Raw genomic sequence first — 19,587 nt, forward strand, 5'->3', positions numbered from 1 at the left:
CCTCCCCCTGGGACTTGTAGTTCATCTTTGTTCGTTGGGGTTTGCTGCGTTCTCGCTCACAACCACGTGGACAAAAGTCCCAGGACTATAAAGGTAAAAGCCGCTGGGATTGGCCTCTCAGAGGAATGTCCTATTTAGAAGGAACTGTGGAAACCGTCTCAACTGGGGGCTCCGGCTTTATGGCCCCCCTGTGGCCCTGGCGGCGGGCGGTCATTAGTCCAGTGGATTAACTCCAGAAATAAAATCTGTGGTGCAGCAAAAGAAAGACGCCAATCAATCCCGCATTATACCAGAGAGCGCCAGTTATTAGGGGACGCCCCCACCTGGCGGTAGCTAGGAGACCGGCGCAGGCAGGGGCGCAGCTAAAGGTTCATGGGCCGCAATACATTATATGTCCCCAGAGTGCGGCCAGTAACCTCTCCACCACATTATATGTCCCCCAGAGTGTGGCCAGTAACATCCACCACATTATATGTCCCCCAGAGTGCGGCCAGTAACATCTCCACCACATTATATGTCCCCCAGAGTGTGGCCAGTAACATCCACCACATTATATGTCCTCCAGAGTGCGGCCAGTAACATCTCTAACACATTATATGTCCCCCAGAGTGCAGCCAGTAACATCTCCAACACATTATATGTCCCCCAGAGCGCGGCCAGTAACATCTCCAACACATTATATGTCCCCCAGAGTGCAGCCAGTAACATCTCCAACACATTATATGTCCCCCAGAGTGCAACCAGTAACATCTCCAACACATTATATGTCCCCCAGAGTGCAACCAGTAACATCTCAAATACATTATATGTCCCCCAGAGTGCAACCAGTAACATCTACAACACATTATATGTCCCCAGACTGCGACCAGTAACATCTCCAACACATTATATGTCCCCCAGAGTGCGGCCAGTAACATCTCCAACACATTATATGTCTCCCAGAGTGCAGCCAATAACATCTCCAACACATTATATGCATCACAGAGTGCAACCAATAACATCTATAACACATTATATGTCCCCCAGAGTGCGGCCAGTAACATCCCCAACACATTATATGTCCCCCAGAGTGCAGCCAGTAACATCTCCAACACCTTACATGTCCCCCAGAGTGCAGCCAGTAACATCTCCAACACATTATATGTCCCCCAGAGTGCAGCCAGTAACATTTCCAACACAGTATATGTCCCCCAGAGTGCAGCCAGTAACATCTCCAACACATTATATGTCCTCCAGAGTGCGGCCAATAACATCTCCAACACATTATATGTCCTCCAGAGTGCGGCCAATAACATCTCCAACACATTATATGTCTCCCAGAGTGCAGCCAGTAACATCTCCAACACATTATATGTCCCCCGGATTGCAGCCAGTAACATCTCCAACACATTATATGTCCCCCAGAGTGCAGCCAGTAACATCTCCAACACAGTATATGTCCCCCAGAGTGCAGCAAGTAACATCTCCAACACATTATATGTCCTCCAGAGTGCGGCCAGTAACATCTCCAACGCATTATATGTCCACCAGAGTGCGGCCAGTAACATCTCCAACACATTATATGTCCTCCAGAGTGCAGCCAGTAACATCTCCAACACATTATATGTCCCCCAGGATGCGGCCAATAACATCTCCAACACATTATAAGTCTCCCAGAGTGCGGCCAGTAACATCTCCAACACATTATATGTCCCCCAGAGTGCAGCCAGTAACATCTATAACACATTATAAGTCCCCCAGAGTGCAGCCAGTAACATCTCCAACACATATGTCCCCCAGAGTGCGGCCAGTAACATCTCCAACACATTATATGTCCCCAGAGTGCAGCCAGTAACATCTCCACCACATTATATGTCCCCCAGAGTGTGGCCAGTAACATCCACCACATTATATGTCCCCCAGAGTGCGGCCAGTAACATCTCCACCACATTATATGTCCCCCAGAGTGTGGCCAGTAACATCCACCACATTATATGTCCTCCAGAGTGCGGCCAGTAACATCTCTAACACATTATATGTCCCCCAGAGTGCAGCCAGTAACATCTCCAACACATTATATGTCCCCCAGAGCGCGGCCAGTAACATCTCCAACACATTATATGTCCCCCAGAGTGCAGCCAGTAACATCTCCAACACATTATATGTCCCCCGGAGTGCAGCCAGTAACATCTATAACACATTATATGTCCCCCAGAGTGCGGCCAGTAACATCTCCAACACATTATATGTCCCCCAGAGTGCGGCCAGTAACATCTCCAACACATTATATGTCCCCCAGAGTGCAACCAGTAACATCTCCAACACATTATATGTCCCCCAGAGTGCAACCAGTAACATCTCAAATACATTATATGTCCCCCAGAGTGCAACCAGTAACATCTACAACACATTATATGTCCCCAGACTGCGACCAGTAACATCTCCAACACATTATATGTCCCCCAGAGTGCGGCCAGTAACATCTCCAACACATTATATGTCTCCCAGAGTGCAGCCAATAACATCTCCAACACATTATATGTCCCTCAGAGTGCGACCAGTAACATCTCCAACACATTATATGTCCCCCAGAGTGCGGCCAGTAACATCCCCAACACATTATATGTCCCCCAGAGTGCGGCCAGTAACATCTACAACACATTATATGTCCCCCAGAGTGCGGCCAGTAACATCCCCAACACATTATATGTCCCCCAGAGTGCAGCCAGTAACATCTCCAACACCTTACATGTCCCCCAGAGTGCAGCCAGTAACATCTCCAACACATTATATGTCCCCCAGAGTGCAGCCAGTAACATTTCCAACACAGTATATGTCCCCCAGAGTGCAGCCAGTAACATCTCCAACACATTATATGTCCTCCAGAGTGCGGCCAATAACATCTCCAACACATTATATGTCCTCCAGAGTGCGGCCAATAACATCTCCAACACATTATATGTCTCCCAGAGTGCAGCCAGTAACATCTCCAACACATTATATGTCCCCCGGATTGCAGCCAGTAACATCTCCAACACATTATATGTCCCCCAGAGTGCAGCCAGTAACATCTCCAACACAGTATATGTCCCCCAGAGTGCAGCAAGTAACATCTCCAACACATTATATGTCCTCCAGAGTGCGGCCAGTAACATCTCCAACGCATTATATGTCCACCAGAGTGCGGCCAGTAACATCTCCAACACATTATATGTCCTCCAGAGTGCAGCCAGTAACATCTCCAACACATTATATGTCCCCCAGGATGCGGCCAATAACATCTCCAACACATTATATGTCTCCCAGAGTGCGGCCAGTAACATCTCCAACACATTATATGTCCCCCAGAGTGCAGCCAGTAACATCTATAACACATTATAAGTCCCCCAGAGTGCAGCCAGTAACATCTCCAACACATATGTCCCCCAGAGTGCGGCCAGTAACATCTCCAACACATTATATGTCCCCAGAGTGCAGCCAGTAACATCTCCAACACATTATATGTCCCCCAGAGTGCAGCCAGTAACATCTATAACACATTATATGTCCCCCAGAGTGCAGCCAGTAACATCTCCAGCACATTATATGTCCCCCAGAGTGCGGCCAGTAACATCTACAACACATTATATGTCCCCCAGAGCGCAGCCAATAACATCTCCAACACATTATATGTCCCCCAGAGCGCAGCCAATAACATCTACAACACATTATATGTCCCCCAGAGTGCGGCCAGTAACATCTCCAACACATTATCTGTCCCCCAGAGTGCAGCCAGTAACATCTCCAACACATTATATGTCCCCCAGAGTGCAGCCAGTAACATCTCCAACACATTATATGTCCCCCAGAGTGCAGCCAGTAACATCTCCAACACATTATATGTCCCCCAGAGTGCAGCCAGTAACATCTCCAACACATTATATGTCCACCAGAGTGCAGCCAGTAACATCCCCAACACATTATATGTCCCCCAGAGTGCAGCCAGTAACATCTCCAACACATAATAAGTCCCCCAGAGTGCAGCCAGTAACATCTATAACACATTATATGTCCACCAGAGTGCAGCCAGTAACATCCCCAACACATTATATGTCCCCCAGAGTGCAGCCAGTAACATCTATAACACATTATATGTCCACCAGAGTGCGACCAGTAACATCTCTAACACATTATATGTCCTCCAGAGTGCGGCCAGTAACATCTCCAACACAATTTATGTCCCCCAGAGTGCAGCCAGTAACATCTACAACACATTATATGTCCACCAGAATGCAGCCAGTAACATCTCCAACACAGTATATGTCCCCCAGAGTGCAGCCAGTAACATCTCCAACACATTATATGTCCCCCAGAGTGCAGCCAGTAACATCTCCAACACATTATATGTCCCCCAGAGTGCAGCCAGTAACATCTCCAACACATTATATGTCCCCCAGAGTGCAGCCAGTAACATCTCCAACACATTATATGTCCACCAGAGTGCAGCCAGTAACATCCCCAACACATTATATGTCCCCCAGAGTGCAGCCAGTAACATCTCCAACACATAATAAGTCCCCCAGAGTGCAGCCAGTAACATCTATAACACATTATATGTCCACCAGAGTGCAGCCAGTAACATCCCCAACACATTATATGTCCCCCAGAGTGCAGCCAGTAACATCTATAACACATTATATGTCCACCAGAGTGCGACCAGTAACATCTCTAACACATTATATGTCCTCCAGAGTGCGGCCAGTAACATCTCCAACACAATTTATGTCCCCCAGAGTGCAGCCAGTAACATCTACAACACATTATATGTCCACCAGAATGCAGCCAGTAACATCTCCAACACATTATATGTCCCCCAGAGTGCGGCCAGTAACATCTTCAACACATTATATGTCCCCCAGAGTGCGGCCAGTAACATCTCCAACACATTATATGTCCTCCAGAGTGCAGCCAGTAACATCTATAACACATTATATGTCCCCCAGAGTGCGGCCAGTAACATTTCCTACACATTATATGTCCCCCAAAGTGCGGCCAGTAACATCTCCAACACATTATATGTCCCCCAGAGTGCAGCCAGTAACATTAACACATTATATGTCCCCAGAGTGCAGCCAGTAACATCTCCAACACATTATATGTCCCCCAGGATGCGGCCAATAACATCTCCAACACATTATATGTCTCCCAGAGTGCGGCCAGTAACATCTCCAACACATTATATGTCCCCCAGAGTGCAGCCAGTAACATCTTTAACACATTATAAGTCCCCCAGAGTGCAGCCAGTAACATCTCCAACACATTATATGTCCCCCAGAGTGCGGCCAGTAACATCTACAACACATTATATGTCCCCAGAGTGCAGCCAGTTTCATCTCCAACACATTATATGTCCCCCAGAGTGCAGCCAGTAACATCTCCAACACATTATATGTCCCCCAGAGTGCGGCCAGTAACATCTACAACACATTATATGTCCCCCCAGAGCGCAGCCAATAACATCTACAACACATTATATGTCCCCAAGAACGCAGCCAATAACATCTACAACACATTATATGTCCCCCAGAGTGCGGCCAGTAACATCTCCAACACATTATCTGTCCCCCAGAGTGCAGCCAGTAACATCTCCAACACATTATATGTCCCCCAGAGTGCTGCCAGTAACATCTACAACACATTATATGTATCACAGAGTGCGGCCAGTAACATCTACAACACATTATATGTCTCCCAGAGTGCGGCCAGTAACATCTCCAACACCTTATATGTCCCCCAGAGTGCAGCCAGTAACATCTCCAACACATTATATGTCCCCCAAAGTGCAGCCAGTAACATCTCCAACACAGTATATGTCCCCCAGAGTGCAGCCAATAACATCTCCAACACATTATATGTCTGCCAGAGTGCAGCCAGTAACATCTCCAACACATTATATGTTCCCCCGGATTGCAGCCAGTAACATCTCCTACACATTATATGTCCCCCAGAGTGCAGCCAGTAACATCTCCAACACAGTATATGTCCCCCAGAGTGCAGCCAGTAACATCTCCAACACATTATATGTCCTCCAGAGTGCGGCCAGTAACATCTCCAACACATTATATGTCCTCCAGAGTGCAGCCAGTAACATCTTCAACACATTATATGTCCCCCAGGATGCGGCCAATAACATCTCCAACACATTATATGTCTCCCAGAGTGCGGCCAGTAACATCTCCAACACATTATATGTCCCCAGAGTGCAGCCAGTAACATCTATAACACATTATAAGTCCCCCAGAGTGCAGCCAGTAACATCTCCAACACATTATATGTCCCCCAGAGTGCGGCCAGTAACATCTCCAACACATTATATGTCCCCAGAGTGCAGCCAGTAACATCTCCAACACATTATATGTCCCCCAGAGTGCAGCCAGTAACATCTATAACACATTATATGTCCCCCAGAGTGCGGCCAGTAACATCTCCAACACATTATCTGTCCCCCAGAGTGCAGCCAGTAACATCTCCAACACATTATATGTCCCCCAGAGTGCAGCCAGTAACATCTCCAACACATTATCTGTCCCCGAGAGTGCAGCCAGTAACATCTCCAACACATTATATATCCACCAGAATGCAGCCAGTAACATCTCCAACACAATTTATGTCCCCCAGAGTGCAGCCAGTAACATCTACAACACATTATATGTCCCCCAGAGTGCAGCCAGTAACATCTCCAACACATTATATGTCCCCCAGAGTGCGGCCAGTAACATCTCCAACACATTATATGTCCTCCAGAGTGCAGCCAGTAACATCTATAACACATTATATGTCCCCCAGAGTGCGGCCAGTAACATTTCCTACACATTATATGTCCCCCAAAGTGCGGCCAGTAACATCTCCAACACATTATATGTCCCCCAGAGTGCGGCCAGTAACATCTCCAACACATTACATGTCTCCCAGAGTGCGGCCAGTAACATCTCCAACACATTATATGTCCCCCGGAGTGCAGCCAGTAACATCACCACATTATATGTCCCCCCGGATTGCAGCCAGTAACATCTCCAACACATTATATGTCCCCCTGGATTGCAGCCAGTAACATCTCCAACACATTATATGTCCCCCAGAGTGCAGCGGTAACATCTCCAACACATTATTTTTCCCCCAGAGTGCGGCTAGTAACATCTCCAACACATTATTTGTCCCCCAGCGTGGGCCAGTAACATCTCCAACATATTATATGTCCCCCAGAGTGCGGCCAGTAACATCTCCAACACATTATATGTACCCCAGAGTGCAGGCAGTAACATCTCCAACACATTATATGTCCTCCAGAGTGCAGCCAGTAACATCTATAACACATTATATGTCCACCAGAGTGCGACCAGTAACATCTCTAACACATTATATGTCCCCCGGAGTGCAGCCAGTAACATCTCCAACACATTATATGTCCCCCGGAGTGCAGCCAGTAACATCACCACATTATATGTCCCCCCGGATTGCAGCCAGTAACATCTCCAACACATTATATGTCCCCCTGGATTGCAGCCAGTAACATCTCCAACACATTATATGTCCCCCAGAGTGCAGCGGTAACATCTCCAACACATTATTTTTCCCCCAGAGTGCGGCTAGTAACATCTCCAACACATTATTTGTCCCCCAGCGTGGGCCAGTAACATCTCCAACACATTATATGTCCCCCAGAGTGCGGCCAGTAACATCTCCAACACATTATATGTCCTCCAGAGTGCAGCCAGTAACATCTATAACACATTATATGTCCCCCAGAGTGCGGCCAGTAACATTTCCTACACATTATATGTCCCCCAAAGTGCGGCCAGTAACATCTCCAACACATTATATGTCCCCCAGAGTGCGGCCAGTAACATCTCCAACACATTACATGTCCCCCAGAGTGCGGCCAGTAACATCTCCAACACATTATATGTCCCCCAGAGTGCGGCCAGTAACATCCCCAACACATTATATGTCCCCCAGAGTGCGGCCAGTAACAACTCCAACACATTATATGTCCCAGAGAGTGCAGCCAGTAACATCTATAACACATTATATGTCCACCAGAGTGCGACCAGTAACATCTCTAACACATTATATGTCCCCCGGAGTGCAGCCAGTAACATCTCCAACACATTATATGTCCCCCGGAGTGCAGCCAGTAACATCACCACATTATATGTCCCCCTGGATTGCAGCCAGTAACATCTCCAACACATTATATGTCCCCCAGAGTGCAGCCAGTAACATCTCCAACACATTATATGTCCACCAGAGTGCAGCCAGTAACATCCCCAACACATTATATGTCCCCCAGAGTGCAGCCAGTAACATCTCCAACACATTATATGTCCCCCAGAGTGCAGCCAGTAACATCTCCAACACATTATATGTCCTCCAGAATGCAGCCAGTAAAATCTATAACACATTATATGTCCCCCAGAGTGCGACCAATAACATCTCTAACACATTATATGTCCTCCAGAGTGCGGCCAGTAACATCTCCAACACAATTTATGTCCCCCAGAGTGCAGCCAGTAACATCTACAACACATTATATATCCACCAGAATGCAGCCAGTAACATCTCCAACACAATTTATGTCCCCCAGAGTGCAGCCAGTGACATCTACAACACATTATATGTCCCCCAGAGTGCAGCCAGTAACATCTCCAACACATTATATGTCCCCCAGAGTGCGGCCAGTAACATCTCCAACACATTATATGTCCTCCAGAGTGCAGCCAGTAACATCTATAACACATTATATGTCCCCCAGAGTGCGGCCAGTAACATTTCCTACACATTATATGTCCCCCAAAGTGCGGCCAGTAACATCTCCAACACATTATATGTCCCCCAGAGTGCGGCCAGTAACATCTCCAACACATTACATGTCCCCCAGAGTGCGGCCAGTAACATCTCCAACACATTATATGTCCCCCAGAGTGCGGCCAGTAACATCTCCAACACATTATATGTCCCCCAGAGTGCGGCCAGTGACAACTCCAACACATTATATGTCCCCGAGAGTGCAGCCAGTAACATCTATAACACTTTATATGTCCACCAGAGTGCGACCAGTAACATCTCTAACACATTATATGTCCCCCGGAGTGCAGCCAGTAACATCTCCAACACATTATATGTCCCCCGGAGTGCAGCCAGTAGCATCACCACATTATATGTCCCCCCGGATTGCAGCCAGTAACATCTCCAACACATTATATGTCCCCCTGGATTGCAGCCAGTAACATCTCCAACACATTATATGTCCCCCAGAGTGCAGCTGTAACATCTCCAACACATTATTTTTCCCCCAGAGTGCGGCTAGTAACATCTCCAACACATTATATGTCCCCCAGTGTGGGCCAGTAACATCTCCAACACATTATCTGTACCCCAGAGTGCAGGCAGTAACATCTCCAACACATTATATGTCCCCCAGAGTGCAGCCAGTAACATCTCCAACACATTATATGTCCCCCAGAGTGCAGCTAGTAACATCTCCAACACATTATATGTCCCCCCTGGATTGCAGCTAGTAACATCTCCAACACATTATATGTCCCCCAGAGTGCGGCCAGTAACATCTCCAACACATTATATGTCCCCCAGAGTGCGGCCAGTAACATCCCCAACACATTATATGTCCCCCAGAGTGCAGCCAGTAACATCTCCAACACATATGTCCCCCAGAGTGCAGCCAGTAACATCTCCAACACATTATATGTCCCCCAGAGTGCAGCCAGTAACATCTATAACACATTATATGTCCCCCCGGATTGCAGCCAGTAACATCTCCAACACATTATATGTCCCCCTGGATTGCAGCCAGTAACATCTCCAACACATTATATGTCCCCCAGAGTGCAGCCGGTAACATCTCCAACACATTATTTTTCCCCCAGAGTGCGGCTAGTAACATCTCCAACACATTATATGTCCCCCAGCGTGCGGCCAGTAACATCTCCAACACATTATCTATACCCCAGAGTGCAGGCAGTAACATCTCCAACACATTATATGTCCCCCAGAGTGCAGCCAGTAACATCTCCAACACATTATATGTCCCCCAGAGTGCAGCCAGTAACATCTCCAACACATTATATGTCCCCCCTGGATTGCAGCTAGTAACATCTCCAGCACATATGTCCCCCAGAGTGCGGCCAGGAACGTCTCCAACACATTATATGTCCCCCAGAGCGCGCCAGTAACATCTCCAACACATTATATGTCCCCCAGAGTGCGGCCAGTAACATCTCCAACACATTATGTGTCCCCCAGAGTGCGGCCAGTAACATCTCCAACACATTCTATGTCCCGCAGAGTGAGGCCAGCAACATCAACACATTATATGTCCCCCAGAGTGCGGCCAGTAACATCTCCACCACATTATATGTCCCCCAGAGTGCAGCCAGTAACATCTCCAACACATTATATGTCCCCCAGAGTGCAGCCAGTAACATCTCCAACACATTATATGTCCCCCAGAGTGCGGCCAGTAACATCTCCAACACATTATATGTCCCCCAGAGTGCAGCCAGTAACATCTCCAACACATTATATGTCCCCCAGAGTGCAGCCAGTAACCTCTCCAACACATTATATGTCCCCCAGAGTGCAGCCAGTAACATCTCCAACACATTATATGTCCCCCAGAGGTCAGCCAGTAACATCTCCAACACATTATATGTCCCCCAGAGTGCAGCCAGTAACATCTATAACACATTATATGTCCCCCAGAGCTGCCGGTAATGTGTTGTAGGAGTTTTAATATAGTTTTGGGGGAGATGGAAAAAACATCCTGAAATTCTGCCTTTTTTGGGGGTTTTTGTTTGTACAGCATTCGCCAGGCAGTAACTTCCCCATCTGATCGGCACAATTACTGCCACTAACTTTATAGAGATTTTTTAAATTTTTTCCTACTTTTGCACAATAAACACGTTCTTTTCCATTAAACCAATTGACCGCTTCGCCGCCCTCTAGGAGCCAGGGCACACCGGCAGTGGGGCTCTGGGGCTCGTTGGTTGCAGGAGGAGTTGTAGTTTTTGGACTTTTGGATTCCCTTTTATTATGTTTTTTGGGAGGATCCTGGCGTTGGTCCTTGTTATGGCGTTCAGCGCGCAAGATAAATCACACAGTCCTCTCCTCGTCGGTACGGCCCATCGCGTGTTGGTTATAAACTGCTGGGCCTTCGCCTGTTTTGGGGTACGTTTACACGTAACGGGACAGTTGCAGAATTTTTGCAGCACAACATTCCACTGCAATTTCCGTAACTCTTCCGCATCCAAAACCGAGTCAGAATCTGCAGAATTGGAGCGGCTTTTGAATCAAAATCCCCTCTGAAGTCTTTATACTCTTATTACTTCCTTCACCGGGCACAGGCGGCCTCTAGGGAGCGCAGCGCCGCTGGGTAAGGGATGCGAAGTGACTGTCATCACCTGACCAGCGGCGCTGCGCTCACTAGAGGCCGCCAAGAGCTGGAGGCTTCAGAGGGAACGTGTTCTGCGCTCCTGGCCAGCCTCAGAATATTCACCATTTACTATGGAAACGTCCCATATCTTATTGGTCCGGTCAGACCCTGCTGGTAGACGGCCGTGTCTGCGCCAATGTCATACTTTCCTATAGCCCCCCTCCTATTAGAGGGCTCAGATACGACGCCAGGTCTGCTATACGAGCCTCGTTACGTTATATACAAGGGCGCGAGGACCAAAAATAGAAAAATTACAATATTACGCGGTTCAAGCAGTGACCTCAGACCGACCAAAGACGTGCGGGAACAGATTGTGCCTGCAGTGTTAAGATTTACAAGCGCTGCCTGCTGAGACCATGTGCAGCACACAGGTGCAAGCGCGTTACAGTGTGTCAGCGCCCGGTCTATAATGAGCCTTGCAGTGTATGGGCAGGACCAGCTCCAAGCGGTACAGAGACCCATGTGATTCGTTCATTCTGGGAAGAATCAGCCTCATCACGCGGTTCCTCCCAAGACCTATTATGATGACCACCGGTTGTCCCAAACGCAGCGGGATCTTCTAGTTCTGCAAAAACGTCAGATGATAGAAGATGGAAAAGACCTTACAATATTTATGTACCCCAAGGTTTATATAAGCTACACATCGTGTACCAATACAGGGGCGTGCTGACAAGGAGGACTGACCATGCAGTCACTATGTGGCCCCTGGGGCACAGAGAACTGAGAACAAAGCCCCCCGCCACCTGTGCTGCCCCATCAACTGGATACAAGGCTGTCCAGCAGCACAGAACCTTTACTCTTCACCAAGTGCTGCACTAACTCCTCCCCCTGTCTCCAGCGCTTGAGATACTGGTAGCAGGAGGCGGGTGGAGGAGTCGAGCGCTGCACAGAGCCACACTGGGTCCGACCACATTGTGAAGAACTGAGGCTTCTGCACTGCTGACTAGAGTTACAGGAGGGAGGGAAAGGCACAATTACTTTGGAGGGGGCGCTTTTTAGCATGTGGCTTACCACCACAGGTCTCATGAAGGCTCGCACTTGACCACAGGAAAACAGGTGAATACTCTACTGCGCACTCGCTGCACTACATACAGATAGGAAGCATCTCAGTCATCTATACATCATACAATAAACAGGCGAGCTTATCTACTTGTATACGCATAGGCATATGAGAGGCGCAGTGGGTGGCGGTAACCTTCCTTTGTGGGCCCTGCCTTCTCTTTCAAGTAAAGTGTATGGAGAATTTGTGAAGGGGGATCTGGTAATATTTGCATGTATCTATACAGGGGAACCCCAGAATGAATTTTACTGGAGGGACCTAGTCCGACACACTTGGGGATCTATGATGTAGTCACTTTGGCTCATTAGACCCGCAGTCATGTGTCTGCATTACCGCTGTCTGAATAAGGTCTGATACCGAGGAAGACCGAGCAGTAGACCAAATGGACCTTAAATACAGAGCGGGGTATTCCTCAACACCGAATGGAGGGGTACTGTGCGGAAACTGACACTATTTTATGCAAATACATCACTCTGTGTGTGACTTGGAAGGCGGCAATGTTTTCTGACACTTAAGACGTGTCCAAAAAATATGCTGGGGACTTGATATACCACAATTACACTTCTGTATACCCAGAATGAAGAGATGAAACACTGCATCCAGAAAGTATGATATGTGATACAAGATATCTAGAACTTGTCATAGTAGATGATACAATGTATCGAGAGTGTATGATATGAGATACAATGTATCTAGAACTTGTCATAGTGGATGATACAATGTATCAAGAGTGTATAACATGAGATACACTGTATCTAGAACTTGTCATAGTGGATGATACAATGTATCCAGACCTTATAATAGCAATTGATACAACATACCCAGAATGTACAAGAGCAGATAATACAAATATCCACAACTAAGGATAGTGGGTGATACAACCTATCCAGGATATAGAGGAAGAACGGAAGATAAAAGTATTCAGAACTGATAACAATAGATGATTCAATGCATGCAGAATTTATGATAGACGTAAATGAATGTATCAGCTAGTACCAGAAGCCACTAGTGCCCTTCTATAATGATACATCCAAGAATACAATGTAACGAGGTGTAAACAGAAGATGATACTACATATTGCTGTGAGGGGTCCTGTCAGGGGGTCTCTGGGGAGATTGTTTCACCTTAGACTCCTCCGCTCTGTTATCCGGCCAGAAACTCCATGCTGTCTTTCTGCTTGATGGTCTGTGAGGGTCTCTCCCAGTACCCTCTTCTCAGTCAGGGGTCTCTGGTTCTCTGTTACACTGAGGCTCTTCAGGTTCTGGTCTCCGGCTACCAGGCTCCTCCAATAATCAGTGAGGCCAGGAGAATCTCGGGCCGGTCCCTGTATTGGAGAGTTGGGCTGTCAGTCTGGCAGCTGGGGGGGGGGGGGCTCCTTCCTGTAGGGGTAGATAGTAACTTGGAGCTGACCCCTTCCCTGCTCTGACTCACTGCACATTCCTCTCCTCCCTTTTCTCCATGTGCTGCTGCTGCTGGAGCCTCGAACCACACAAGACAGAACTGTAAGAGGAACACAAAACTAGTCACTAACACACAACCTGCAAGAAGAGGAGAAAACACCAGACACCAACACACAACCTGCAAGTAGAGGAGCAAACACCAACACACAACCTGCAAAACGAGGAGCAAACACCAACACACAACCTGCAAGAAGAGGAGGAAACACCAGACACCAACACACAACCTGCAAAACGAGGAGCAAACACCAGACACCAACACACAACCTGCAAGAAGAGGAGGAAACACCAGACACCAACACACAACCTGCAAAACGAGGAGCAAACACCAGACACCAGCACACAACCTGCAAGAAGAGGAGCAAACACCAGACACCAACACACAACCTGCAAGAAGAGCAAGAAACACCAGACACCAACACACAACCTGCAAGAAGAGGAGCAAACACCAGACACCAGCACACAACCTGCAAGAAGAGGAGGAAACACCAGACACCAACACACAACCTGCAAGAAGAGGAGGAAACACCAGACACCAACACACAACCTGCAAGAAGAGGAGGAAACACCAGACACCAACACACAACCTGCAAGAAGAGGAGCAAACACCAGACACCAACACACAATCTGCTGGAAGAGGAGGAAACACCAGACACCAACACACAATCTGCAGGCAGAGGAGGAAATACCAGACACCAACACACAACCTGCAAGAAGAGGAGCAAACACCAGACACCAACACACAACCTGCAAGAAGAGGAGGAAACACCAAACACCAACACACAACCTGCAAGAAGAGGAGGAAACACCAGAAACCAACACACAAGCTGCAAGAAGAGGAGCAAACACCAAACACCAACACACAACCTGCGGGGAGAGGAGGAAACACCAAACACCAACACACAACCTGCAAGAAGAGGAGCAAACACCAGACATCAACACAAAACCTGCAAGAAGAGGAGCAAACACCAGACACCAACACACAACCTGCAAGAAGAGGAGGAAACACCAGACACCAACACACAACCTGCAAGATGAGGAGCAAACACCAGACACCAACACACAACCTGCGGGGAGAGGAGGAAACACAAGACACCAACACACAACCTGCAAGAAGAGGAGCAAACACCAGACATCAACACAAAACCTGCAAGAAGAGGAGCAAACACCAGACATCAACACAAAACCTGCAAGATGAGGAGCAAACACCAGACACCAACACACAACCTGCAAGATGAGGAGCAAACACCAGACACCAACACACAACCTGCAAGATGAGGAGCAAACACCAGACACCAACACACAACCTGCAAGAAGAGGAGGAAACACCAGACACCAACACACAACCTGCAAGAAGAGGAGCAAACACCAGACACCAACACACAACCTGCAGGATGAGGAGGAAACAACAGACACCAACACACAACCTGTGAGGAGAGGTGCAAGGACGAGACACCAACACACAACCTGCAAGAAGAGGAGCAAACACCAGACACCAACACACAACCTGCAAGAAGAGGAGGAAACACCAGACACCAACACACAATCTGCAGGCAGAGGAGGAAATACCAGACACCAACACACAACCTGCAAGAAGAGGAGCAAACAACAGACACCAACACACAACCTGCTAGAAGAGGAGGAAACACCAGACACCAACACACAACCTGCAAGAAGAGGAGCAAACACCAGACACCAACATACAGCCTGCAAGATGAGGAGCAAACAACAGACACCAACACACAACCTGTGAGGAGAGGTGCAAGGACCAGACACCAACACGCAACCTGCAAGAAGAGGAGGAAATACCAGACACCAACACACAACCTGCAAGACGAGGAGAGGTACAAACACCAGACACCAACACACAACCTGCAAGAAGAGGAGAGGTACAAACACCAGACACCAACACACAACCTGCAAGAAGAGGAGAGTTAGAAACACCAGACACCACCACACAACCTGCAAGAAGAGGAGCAAACTCATGACACCACTGCACAACCTGCAAGAAGAGGAGCAAACACCAAACACCAACACACAACCTACAAGAAGAGGAGGAAACACCAGACACCAACAAACAACCTGCAAGACGAGGAGCACAACACCAGACACCAACACACAACCTGCAAGACGAGGAGCACAACACCAGACACCAACACACAACCTGCGGGGAGAGGAGGAAACACCAGACACCAACACACAACCTGCAAGAAGAGGAGCAAACACCAGACACCACCACACAAACTGCAAGAAGAGGAGAGGTACAAACACCAGACACCAACACACAACCTGCAAGAAGAGGAGAGGTAGAAACACCAGACACCAACACACAACCTGCAAGAAAAGGAGAAAACATCAGAAACCAACACACAACCTGCAAGAAGAGGAGAGGTACAAACACCAGACACCAACACACAACCTGCAAGAAGAGGAGAGGTAGAATCACCAGACACCAACACACAACCTGCAAGAAGGGGAGCAAACACCAGACACCAACACACAACCTGCAAGAAAAGGAGAAAACATCAGAAACCAACACACAACTGCAAGAAGAGGAGAGGTACAAACACCAGACACCAACACACAACCTGCAAGAAGAGGAGAGGTACAAACACCAGACACCAACACACAACCTGCAAGAAGAGGAGCAAACACCAAACACCAACACACAACCTGCAAGAAGAGGAGCAAACACCAGATACCAAAACACAACCTGCAAGAAGAGGAGCAAACACCAGACACCAACACACAACCTGCAAGAAGAGGAGGAAACACAAGACACCATCACACAACCTGCAAGACGAGGAGGAAACACCAGACACCAACACACAGCCTGCAAGAAGAGGAGAGGTACAAACACCAAACACCAACACACAACCTGCAAGAAGAGGAGAGGTACAAACACCAGACACCAACACACAACCTGCAAGAAGAGGAGCAAGCACCAAACACCAACACACAACCTGCAAGAAGAGGAGAGGTACAAACACCAGACACCAACACACAACCTGCAAGAAGAGGAGCAAACACCAAACACCAACACACAACCTGCAAGAAGAGGAGCAAACACCAGACACCAACACACAACCTGCAAGAAGAGGAGCAAACACCAGACACCAACACACAACCTGCAAGAAGAGGAGGAAACACAAGACACCATCACACAACCTGCAAGACGAGGAGGAAACACCAGACACCAACACACAGCCTGCAAGAAGAGGAGAGGTACAAACACCAAACACCAACACACAACCTGCAAGAAGAGGAGAGGTACAAACACCAGACACCAACACACAACCTGCAAGAAGAGGAGCAAGCACCAAACACCAACACACAACCTGCAAGAAGAGGAGAGGTACAAACACCAGACACCAACACACAACCTGCAAGAAGAGGAGCAAACACCAAACACCAACACACAACCTGCAAGAAGAGGAGGAAACACCAAACACCAACACGCAACCTGCAAAAAGAGGAGGAAACACCAAACACCAACACGCAACCTGCGAGGAGAGGTACAAACACCAGACACCAACACACAACCTGCAAGAAGAGGAGCAAGCACCAAACACCAACACACAACCTGCAAGAAGAGGAGAGGTACAAACACCAGACACCACTGCACAACCTGCAAGAAGAGGAGCAAACACCAAACACCAACACACAACCTGCAAGAAGAGGAGAGGTACAAACACCAGACACCAACACACAACCTGCAAGAAAAGGAGAAAACATCAGACACCAACACACAACCTGCAAGAAGAGGAGAGGTACAAACACCAGACACCAACACACAACCTGCAAGAAGAGGAGAGGTACAAACACCAAACACCAACATACAACCTGCAAGAAGAGGAGCAAACACCAACACACAACCTGCAAGAAGAGCAGAGGTACAAACACCAGACACCAACACACAACCTGCAAGAAGAGGAGCAAACACCAGACACCAACACACAACCTGCAAGAAGAGGAGCAAACACCAACACACAACCTGCAAGAAGAGAGAGGTACAAACACCAGACACCAACACACAACCTGCAGGAAGAGGAGAGGTACAAACACCAGACACCAACACACAACCTGCAAGAAGAGGAGCAAGCACCAAACACCAACACACAACCTGCAAGAAGAGGAGGAAACACCAAACACCAACACACAACCTGCAAGAAGAGGAGGAAACACCAAACACCAACACACAACCTGCAAGAAGAGAAGCGAACACCAGACACCACCACACAACCTGCAAGAAGAGGAGCAAACAACAGACACCAACACACAACCTGCAAGAAGAGGAGCAAACACCGAACACCACCACACAACCTGCAAGAAGAGGAGGAAACACCAGACACCAACACGCAACCTGCGAGGAGAGGTACAAACACCAGACACCACCACACAACCTGCAAGAAGAGGAGCAAACACCAGACACCAACACACAACCTGCAAGAAGAGGAGGAAATACCAGACACCACCACACAACCTGCAAGAAGAGAAGGAAATACCAGACACCAACACACAACCTGCAAGAAGAGGAGCAAACAACATACACCAACACACAACCTGCAAGAAGAGGAGGAAACACCAGACACCAACACACAACCTGCAGGATGAGGAGGAAACAACAGACACGAACACACAACCTGTGAGGAGAGGTGCAAGGACGAGACACCAACACACAACCTGCAAGAAGAGGAGCAAACACCAGACACCAACACACAACCTGCAAGAAGAGGAGGAAACACCAGACACCAACACACAACCTGCAAGAAGAGGAGGAAACACCAGACACCAACACACAACCTGTGAGGAGAGGTGGAAGGACCAGACACCAACACGCAACCTGCAAGAAGAGGAGGAAATACCAGACACCAACACACAACCTGCAAGAAGAGGAGAGGTACAAACACCAGACACCAACACACAACCTGCAAGAAGAGGAGAGGTACAAACACCATACACCAACACACAACCTGCAAGAAGAGGAGAGTTAGAAACACCAGACACCACCACACAACCTGCAAGAAGAGGAGCAAACTCATGACACCACTGCACAACCTGCAAGAAGAGGAGCAAACACCAAACACCAACACACAACCTACAAGAAGAGGAGGAAACACCAGACACCAACACACAACCTGCAAGACGAGGAGCACAACACCAGACACCAACACACAACCTGCAAGACGAGGAGCACAACACCAGACACCAACACACAACCTGCGGGGAGAGGAGGAAACACCAGACACCAACACACAACCTGCAAGAAGAGGAGCAAACACCAGACACCACCACACAAACTGCAAGAAGAGGAGGAAACACCAGACACCAACACACAACCTGCAAGAAGAGGAGGAAACACCAACCACCTACACACAACCTGCAAGAAGAGGAGAAAACATCAGAAACCAACACACAACCTGCAAGAAGAGGAGAGGTACAAACACCAGACACCAACACACAACCTGCAAGAAGAGGAGAGGTAGAAACACCAGACACCAACACACAACCTGCAAGAAGAGGAGAGGTACAAACACCAGATACCAACACACAACCTGCAAGAAAAGGAGAAAACATCAGAAACCAACACACAACCTGCAAGA

The 19,587-nt window shown here is 48.1% G+C and overlaps 1 protein-coding gene across 1 annotated transcript in view; it reads right to left on the bottom strand.

Moving 5' to 3' along the window:
* Positions 1 to 13,937, bottom strand: part of IL11RA (interleukin 11 receptor subunit alpha) — a 190,967-nt gene extending 177,030 nt beyond the window's left edge. The window contains exon 1 of the mRNA XM_066602297.1: positions 13,652 to 13,937. The gene's annotated coding sequence lies outside the window, so the exon portion shown is untranslated. The remainder of the gene's footprint in view (positions 1 to 13,651) is intronic.
* Between the last annotated feature and the right edge of the window lie 5,650 nt (positions 13,938 to 19,587).

Source organism: Eleutherodactylus coqui, chromosome 5 (genome assembly GCF_035609145.1).
Source record: "Eleutherodactylus coqui strain aEleCoq1 chromosome 5, aEleCoq1.hap1, whole genome shotgun sequence".
NCBI lineage: Eukaryota > Metazoa > Chordata > Amphibia > Anura > Eleutherodactylidae > Eleutherodactylus > Eleutherodactylus coqui.